Source organism: Mirounga leonina, unplaced genomic scaffold (assembly GCF_011800145.1).
Source record: "Mirounga leonina isolate KUSES-001 unplaced genomic scaffold, KU_Mleo_1.0 Mir_447, whole genome shotgun sequence".
NCBI classification, from domain to species: Eukaryota; Metazoa; Chordata; class Mammalia; order Carnivora; family Phocidae; genus Mirounga; species Mirounga leonina.
In genome coordinates, this window is record NW_023270757.1 from 1,175,505 (window position 1) to 1,185,535 (window position 10,031).

The following is a 10,031-nucleotide window of genomic DNA, read 5'->3' on the forward strand; positions in this document are numbered from 1 at the left end:
GAACATGCTGTATGCGGAAGCTGCAAGGACAGAGAACAAATCAGGGAGGGGAGTTTAGTGATGAAGGCAATGACAAAAGTGTGAGGCCCCACTGGGGAATTTGGACTTTATCCTATAGGAAATGGAGAGTCTCTGAGGGGTCAAAAGCATCGGAGTGACCTTTATAGCTGACATCTGGAGGAGGGATCTAATGGAGCTGAAACCAGAGGCAAGAGGACCAGTTATAATGACCACTGATGAGCAAGAGATGATCGCGGCCAATCTAGAAACCTGACGGTAGGGATGGAAAAAGGGAATTATTAAAAAAAAATATTTAGGGGCACCTGGGTGGCTCAGTCGGTTGAACATCTGCCTTCACCTCCGGTCATGATCTCAGGGTCCTGGGATGGAGCCCCACGTCAGGCTCCACGCTGAGCGTGGAGTCTGCTTGTCCCTCTCCCTCTGCTCCTCCCCCTGCTTGCACGCACGCACACTCTCTCTCTCTCTCAAAGAAACGAATAAATCTTAAAAAAAAAAAAAAAGGAAATGAGATTGGACAACAGACTATACATTTCAGGAGGACAAGGACTGTATCTGCATTATTCACCCACAATGTCCTCAACACCTAGATCAGTGTCTGTGCTTGTAAACCCTGAATAAATATTATTTTGAATGAATGTGGAAGGGCCACTAGAAGGATGGATCCTTAGATGAGAAAGATTTGAGCATGTTTACAAGCAGAGAGGAATAAGCAACTGGGGAAGGAAATGAAGTTATAACATTGGAAAGGTACGCTTGATACAGTGAAGAGATCCAAATACGCCACCCCCAAAGAGGCCAGGTTGGCATAAGGATTATTTCAAGCTGACAGCAACTGAGAATCAACAGATGCAGGAAGAGTTCTCTGCCCTCTTCTTATCGGCCTAAAAAACAGGGCATAAATTTCTCTTTGTGAAGCTGCCCCCATCACCATCAGGAAGAAAAGAGCAATTCTTACCATCAGAGATAGACAATCAATAGCAAGATGAGTTTTCATAAACAAACTTTACTAAAATAACCTTTATATTCTATTAGTTTCCCCCATAGATTTCATTCCTTGACGCTCAATCTTCTCTTGATGCTCAAACCTCCTTTCCTTCATTAAAATGGTATATAAGCCCCCAGTAGAGTCCAATAGCTTTCTTGAATTTCAATTCTTTTCCACGAACGCTTGTGCAAATAAATATTCATAAAATATTGTGCCTTACTCCTGTTAATTTGTCTTTTGTTAGTTTATTTTGCATGCCTCCAGACCCGAACCCAAGAGGGGTAAAGGCAAGGTTGTTCCTCCCCAACAACAGCCAAGCCCCTAAAGAGGGTGAGAAGGGATAGGGTCAAGGGCGAAGGTCATTTCACAAAAGGTGCAACATCACATGCCTTGAGACAAGAGAAAAGTTGCTGAGGATGGGTAATAAATAAAAGTGTTTATGGAGAAAATACTGGGAAGTTGAAGGAGGTTATGCCTGATGGGCTCTCATATCTTTGAACTGGTAAGAGGCGGTCTGAGAAATACTCCTCACCTCTGATCCTGCATTACTCTCCTTGAACCAACTGAGCCAGAAAGGCTGGGCTTTGCTTTCCCTCTCTGTCAGATCCTGGGTTGTGCCCCTCTAAGTATAATTGAGACCCACAAGCCTGGCACTTTGTGTGTGTGTATATGTGTAATAGTTTATTTTAACATTAAATAATTCATGCATATGGCTAAAAATAAAAGACACAGAATGATATAAAATAATGAATAAAGTAGTCACCAAATGTGTTGCAAAACAAGGGTGTGCATGCTTGGAGGGAGATGAGTCGGATATACATACAACTAGTTTTTCAAACAAGTCTTAACTCAAAACTTTATTTGAGGCCTGGCACTTTATTGAATAAAATGTTGAAAAAGTTCAGAAACTGTTTTACCAAAAAAGCCTAATTCAAGACTTGCTATATATACTATGAAACTCAGTGCTCCTTTTGTCCTTTACTTCTACTCTTTTCCCTTAAGATGAATTCTCTATTATGAGGATTTTTAGTTCCTCAAATAAATAGAGTCCTGCTAGTCTTCTCTAGCAGTTGTGCAGAAATGTCCAGGCTTGACTGAATCTCAGGGCAGGGGGAAAAAAAAACAAAAACTGGCTTTAAGCGGGGTCTCCTATTATGCAAATTTACAAAAATATTTCACGTCATAGACCCATCGATTCACTCATGTAGAGGGGAGTCAAAAAAGTTTAAATGCACAAAAGATTATAAAAGGAAGTGAGCAATATGAAACAGCAAATGAGAAACCACACAATGTGTACATTATTCATCTGGTCTGGGTGAGAAAGAATCATGACTAATAAAAAAAATGAACACCATTACCCTCAAAAGGTGCTGATCAAAGAAAATGTAGTTCTGTTATTTTTCTACTGCTGATTTAACCTTAGGGGACCAGTTTTGGTCCAACCCAGGAAACTTGACCCAATTCAGGAACTCAGAGAGTCTCTTCAGATAACTGAGTCTATTTTGGATAATGCTGAGTCTTTCGCATTTTCTCCCCCTTCTTTTGCTCTTCCCTAAGACAGCACATGGCTGTAGAGGGTGACTGTGCTATATACATCTCATGGTGGATTGTAAAGGAGAGGCAGAGCCCTTGGATTCACCCAACGTCTTCTAGATCAAGGCTTCTGGAACTTAAATGTGATGTGAATAATCTGTGTACCTTGTTACGGTACAGATTCTCATTCACAGAGTCTGGGGTGATAACCCAAGACTCTGCACATCTGACAAGATCCCAGGTAATATTGATGCTGCTGGTCTTTGGATACATTTCAAGTACTGAGGTCCTAGATCCTTGCAGGTCTCCGATGTCACATGTCTGGTCTGCTTAGCCTCCAGGCCAGCAACCCCTGAGGTATGACCCAGTAGACATTTTGAGATGACATGCTGCCTCTCACAAATGATACCCAAAGTCTCAGCCATCTTCCTTCAGTTACAAAGTCTTGGCATAGGGGCTTCTTTGACCCTGCACAGCTCTGGGGCTCTCTCAGAACATGCGCACCTACTCACTAAGACGTGAGGGAACGTCTGGGTTCCCTGAACGCCAGACAAGTCATGGAGCACCTCACAGAGTACAACTTCACACTCCTCAATCACCTTCCACCACTCTGTGTCATAGTGGAAGAGGTCACACATGAGATCTCTTCAGGCTCACAGCTTTCCTCTAGCATCACGTCGGAAGCCATTGTAGGGGAGGAAAAATTCCTTTTCTTTCTACCCTGCTGGGTTCTCCCTCTGAGGCCATGTAAATTGGTTGACAAAAGACAGATTAATGAAAGAAAAGCATACACATTTATTTAATATAAATTTTATGTAACACCGGAGCCTTCATAAGGAAATGAAGACCCAAAGGAACAGTGAAACTTGTGCATGTTTATATGAGGGAAGATGTAATAGGACAAAAGGGTATGAGCTAAAGGTAGTAAGCTGCGGGGGAAACTTAGCAAATTCTGTTCATCCAGATTCTTCTCATCACCCCTCGTCTGCAGAGACAAGCTTGCTGCTTTCCTCCCGGCATAGGGAAGACACCTCTCACATGAGGGTTTAAGGACCTGCTTGGGTAGAGACGCGGCAGGTCTGAGAGTCCTTCCTGCTTCTGCCATTTCTCAAGCTGCTTCATCTGAAAATGTTCATTATGCCCAGGCACCACATTTCGGCGTGACATATTCTGACCTGCATCACTGGCCACCTCTAACTCCCATAATTCTCCCATACCTAGCGGGACATTTCTGAGGTCCCCTATCAGAGTGCAGCTTTAAGAAGGGAAAACGGAATCATAACATGCCTCCGCCTGGCTCCATCTCTGCCTCCCTCCCATTGCAGCCCACCTGAGCAAGAAGGGCTGGACGTTTTGTTTCCTCTCCATCACATCCTGGGTAACGCCTCCCTGTGACGGTGAAGCCCTAGATTCATATGTTGAATCCCTAATCTCCAATGGGATGGTACTCACTGGGGCCTTTGGTAGGTAATTAGGTTTCAATGAGGTCAGATGCCATTAGGGCCTTATACAGAGGTGAAGCCTCCAGAGCTCACTCTCCCCCGTGTGAGGATACAGCAAGGAGGAAGTGGGCTGTGAACCAGGAGGAGGGCCCTCACCAAGAAGCCGACCATGAAGGCATCCTGATCTCAGACTTCCCGTCTTCAGAACTATGAGAAATGAATGTTTTTTGCTGAAGCCATTCAGGCTATAGTATTCTGCGATAACAGCCCAAACTGACTAAGAAACCCCCTAAGCAGAATCAAGTCTCAGGAGGCTTGACACTTGATCTGTTGAATGGGAGTTTAAGAAATTTAGAAACTCCCCTATTTGTATTTATTATTTATTTTGCAAGAACAAATATTTCAATTTGTTTAATAAATGCCTAAGTTTTTTCTGTGCAAATAAGCATATCATAAGTAAACTAAAATCACACTTCTCTACAAATATAGATCATTAGGCATCTGAAATTTTATGCATTCCATTCCATTTTTTTAAATTGAGGTATAATTGACATATAACTTATATTCGTTTCAGCTGTATAACATGATTCAATATTTGTAAACACTGAGAAATCATCACCACAGTAAGTCTAGTTACCAACCATCACCACAGACAATTATAGAAAAAAATTTTTTTCTTGTTATGAGAACTTTTAGATTTCATTCTCTTGGCAACTTTCAAGTATACACTATGATATTATTGACTATAGTCACCATGCTGTATATTACAGCCTCATGACTTATTTATTTTATAATTGGAAGTTTGTACCTCTTGACCCCTTCACCCATTTTGCCTACCGTCCAACTGCCCTCCCCTCTAACAACCACTGTTCTGTTCTCCTTCTCTATGACAGAAACATTTTTATTTAGAAAAAGTCTTATTTTCAAGGCTTGCTATAGACTTTGAAACTCAATGGCTCTTTTTCCTAGGTAGGATTTGTTCTGTCTTCTCCTAAAGCAGTGAGCCTTAAGGTTTAGCCATGGAGGCAAAAGACTGTACAGGAACATGACTTAGGGAGGAAATACAACTATACTGGTTTACTATATCGGATACATTATAACTATACTCATACATCTCATAAATACTAATTCACATAGCCCGTTTCTGTTCCTCCTTCCCTTCTGACTTAATTGTAACAGAGTGATTACCTTACCTTACACTCTTGTCCTATTTTTGAATTCTAGACCTTTCTAGAGACCCAGCTCACCAGTATAAAGTTGATTGGTATTATGATATTTACAACAGGAGTGTGACAGGTCCAGGGACCAAGGCAAGTGACCGCATCAATATTCTCTTCCAGAGTGAGCCTTCATTCTGTAGAGAGAGCACCTGTTCTGCCCAGACCAGATCCTGTGAACTGACACTTAACAGCTCTGGTGGTACTCTGGTCATTGTCACTGCCACTGCCCTGGATGATAAGGAGCTTTTTGTTGTTAAAGGCTTTATCCATTAAAAAATAGCTGGGTATTGATTACCTAGGCCCTCTGATTTCTGTAAGGTCAGGATTAATCTGTTGTAAGGGGAAAGTCTTTTCTCCTTGTCTAGAATGTCCTTTCCCCACTGTCTGCCTTGAAAATTCCTACTCAGTTTTTAAAACCCAGCTGTAATGTTGCCGACTCTGTGCGGCCTTCTCTGAGTCCTTCCCTGCACCCAGAAAGACTAAAGTTCTCTGTTACGTGCCATTGCTCTAGCTTGTAAGCACCCTTATTGTCACACCATTCACGGTGAGTCAGGAGTATTTGCCCCCACATCGGTCTCCCTTACAGAATTTTCTGTATTGTTCACACCAGTCCACAGTCTGGCACAGAGATGATCAATAAGCATTTGTTGACTGAGTGACTGGTTGAAAGAATAAGTGAGTGGGTCTCAAGTTCCAGTGCCCAAGGCCCCATAGGTAGTAAAAAGTAATGCTGGAATTCTACGATGGACTGGGACCCTCAGGCCCAGTTTGGCCTGCCGCCACACTGCCTTGCACTTTTGGACTTTCAGATTGGGGAAGCTTGTCATCTACTTATGATAAATAGGAGTGAACTTGAGCCTTCCATATTTTTCCAGTCCTCTCTCTCCTCCCTGCACCCCCTTTGGTGAAGAGTAGACTTCCCAGAATTGCCACTGGAACTTAGTTTTTGGATGAGTGTTAGCAAAATAACACAATGAACTATCATCAGGTTGAGCCCTAAAGAGTCAAGAGCAGGAAAGAACTTTCCTTGAAGTCTTCTTTTAAGAATCACTGGCATTTCTCCTATGTCTATTGTGTGCTTGACATTTTGGTAAGATTTTGCATACTTTCATTTAATCATGACAACTATCCTTTGAGAGAAGCCTTCCTGGTATGGGGAACTGAGACTCCTGAGATCATGCTAACTGCCCAAGGCCACAGTGGTTTTAGCAGTAGCCAAACTGGGACCCAAGCCTGCACAGGCATGCCTGATGTCAAAATCTACTCTCTTAAGGTCATGGAGTCCACATGGAATATGCCAGTAAGGAAGAGGAAAGGGGAATGAATTAGGAATCGGTATGTATTAGGGTAATGGATACCTGTCAGGCTTTGTGGCCACCCAACATCTTTGAACACCTTTCCCGTATTTGGGTAATTTTGCACATGAAGAGTCCCGCCCTCCCAAAGGTGGAAACCAGACATTTGCACTGGTGCAAAAAGGGAAAATGCCACTCAACACACACACAAGGACTGACTGAATAAGTGAATAGACCTCACAAAAATAGAAGCAGGTGCGTGTTCACTGGTCCCTATTACCCACTGCATTCTGTTAAACTCATTAAACAAGGAGGCCAATAGAGAGGAGTGACTCTAACACCCTGGCGGCCAACATAAGCAAACCAAAATCTACACCTTAACCTTCACAAATGCCTCGAGGTTATGAAATCAAAATACTAAAGACAGCCAACCATAAACAGCCAAACAGGCTTTAAGCTATAGCCAATCACATAATTTCTACACTTTCTCTATTAAGTGTTTCCGCTGGTCTCTGTGGGCAGAGTGCTCCTCACCACTTCCCATTTGGCACGGCCCAGTTCAAATCAATTCTTGCTCAAGGAAACTCTTAAACATGTTGCATATACCTCAGTTTGTTTTTCAGCAGTTCTAAGGCATTTGCACAAGATTAACAAGGCCAGACAGGAGAATCCCAGAGAGTGACCTTAATCTTGGGCCATGGGGCTTTATGAGGTACACGATTAGAAAAGCACTGGCCGCTCTCATCAGGCAATTAGGGGTCAGTGGACCGTAGTAACATGGCATGGTAGAAAACTGGCTCCAGCCCTACCCTCATCTTTCATGGCTTTGGGGAACATCAGGCCTTCCTCTGGTATAATGCGGAAGCTGGGGACCAAGGCTCACAGTTGTAGTTGTAGGATATGGTGAACTATTGCCTGAACCCCAGCAACCAAGCAGCATTCAAGACTGCAGAAGTACCAGCCCTTCCCTGGGTATGATCAGAGTGCTAGCGTCTGAGCCTCATGGCTGGCCAGAGTTGACTGCCTTAAGCCACTGGGCTATAGCCAGTTTCCAGCAAGTTTCCAGGGGAGGAACTCATGGTGTAGAAGGCAATCTGCAGAGAGCGTCAGTCTTAGACAAATTACCCCTTTCTCTCCCTTGCTTTCCCAGCCTCCCTTGCAGTAAGGGCACAGCTGTGTGATCCAGGCTCTGCTGGGCAGACACTCCCATGTGAGATTTGATTTAGAAGAGGGCAGGGTGAGCATACAGGAGCATGAAACACATTTCCTGCGGTGGCCAATAACACAGGCCTCTGTTTCTGGGAACAACGGGGGTGGCAATTCTGGAATCCAGGGCCCAATATCAGCTTTGCTTGTTATGATATGTGCCTATGATATGTGCCTATGATATGTGCCTAGAAAAGGCTGCAAGAGGGCAGCCTCTGATACAAACTCATGGGTAGTTTGATACTGTTTCTGTCCATGTGCCCTCCAGTGGATCCAGCCCTCCCAGAAATTCTCTGAGCTACCTAATGACGTGCAATAAATTCATCCTCTGCTTCAACGAGCTGAAGCAGGTGCTGTTGTTTACAACCCAGAAGTAGAATGATCACTGATCATCTGTTTTGTGCCAGGCACTGTGCTCAGCACTGTCCCATTCTTCATCCCATTGGATTCTGACACACAACCTACAGGACAAATACAATTTGAAGAGCTAAAGAAAAAGGGGGTAAAGCTTGGGCTGAGGCTGACAAGATCGACCCTCCAGAGATCATGAGGGCTCCTATCTGTCAGCTGTTCAGTGTGCCTTCCCCCGTAAGCATGCTATAATACACACCCCAAGTTGTAGGTGAGATGAGCACCACGTACCTGGCTGCAGATGTGGGGGTGGCAGCTTCCACAGACCCTTCCACGAGGTTCTTCTCTGCAATCCCATGCTGGCAGCCAGACGCACAAAGTGTTTTAGATTCTCCCACAAGCTCTGACTTACCGTGTGTATTAACAGTGCTTCCGAGAAAGTGCCTAGAGATTGTTTTCTGACCCAGGGACCACCCTCCCCTGGCCCCCACCTAGGCCTTCCTTTGCAACTCCCCACAGTCATGCAAGCTCTAATCCCTCAACCAAAGTCATGATTTCCAAAATACACAGCTCCTCTTCCCCTGCCTGGACTGTGACTGATATGATCGGTACAATGAAAAGTGGGATGGGAAATACCGTGCATGGTAAAGATAAATCTCAAATGCATTTTGTTCAAAGCAAACTAGAATAATGGAAAAACCCTGAGCTTCAGGAATCATAAAGAGTCGGGTTATAATCTCAGCTTTGCCTCTTGGAGCTCTATAATATTCAGTAAATTAATTACTAAACATCTCTGAGCCTCCATTGTCTCATTTCAAAATGGGCATGATATTTGCTTCATGGGCTTGGTGATGATTAAATAAGAATGTTTTAAAGTGTTGAGAACATAATAGATTCAAATCTCAGGCCCTTTCCATTTTGTGACCAATGTTTAGAAATCAAATATAATGAGGATGTGTGTTTGTTGCCCATTTTAACTGAGAATTCCTGGGTTTTTTAAAGATTTATTTATTTATTTGGGAGAGAGAGAGGGCACACATGAGTGGGGGAGGGGCAGAGGGGGAAGGAGAAAGAGAATCTCAAGCAGACTCCAAGCCAAGTATGGAGCCTGACATGGGGCTCGATCTCATGACCGTGAGATCATGACCTGAGCCAAAGCCAAGAGTCGGACACTTAACCGACTGAGCCATACAGGCACCCCAAGAATTCTTGTTTTTAATAGTTATTTATAGGACTTGCAAGGTAAAAATGAATACCTTTATAAAACCCAAAGCTTTAAATAATGTATATCAAAACAGAATTGCGATCACTCTAGATTTGCTCTCAAATTGGTTTTTAAAAGTATTCTGTATTATGTTTCTTTTATTTTTTATTGATTTATTTTTTAAATACGGAATGCTTCACAAATTTGTGTGTCATCCTTGTGCAGGGACCATGCTAATCTTCTCTGTATCATTCCAATTTTAGTGTACGTGCTGCCGAAGCAAGCACTGTACTATGTGTCTTTTAATATACTTCAGAGAAAAGGGTAAGGTTTTTAAGTTTTCAGAAAGTAAAAATTTCATTTTTCACATTTATAAATAGGAAAAATGTTAGACATAGCATACATTTGATTGATAACTCATTGTTGGTGGCACATTTAAACAATAAAAGAAAAGAAAAGGAGCTAAGAGTTCATTGTACTCACATGGAGAGGCTCATCAGTAGCTTTGAAAATAGTTTCACCAAGGGCATGGTTCTCCCAGTCTACGACCCCAAGGATGGCTTGGCTCTTTGGGTCTCAGTTTCCTCATCAGTTACTACAAAGGCGGCTTCCTGTGGAGTCTTCCAAGTTCTAGCATTCTGGAACCATGAATGTGAGCTCTGTTGGCAATAAATAACATTTACTCAGTTATTCCTCCTCCTCACCAAATGAGAAAAGCAGGTGATAATTAGATTCTTCCCAACCCTCGAATGTGATAATTTAAAAGAATAATAA

General features: G+C 43.0%; 1 non-coding gene across 1 annotated transcript; it reads right to left on the reverse strand.

Annotated features, from left to right (window-relative positions):
- Window positions 1-9,437: 9,437 nt before the first annotated feature.
- LOC117999093 lies at window positions 9,438-9,544 on the reverse strand. The gene has a single exon (XR_004676207.1). It is a non-coding gene; the product is annotated as a U6 spliceosomal RNA (small nuclear RNA).
- Window positions 9,545-10,031: the final 487 nt, after the last annotated feature.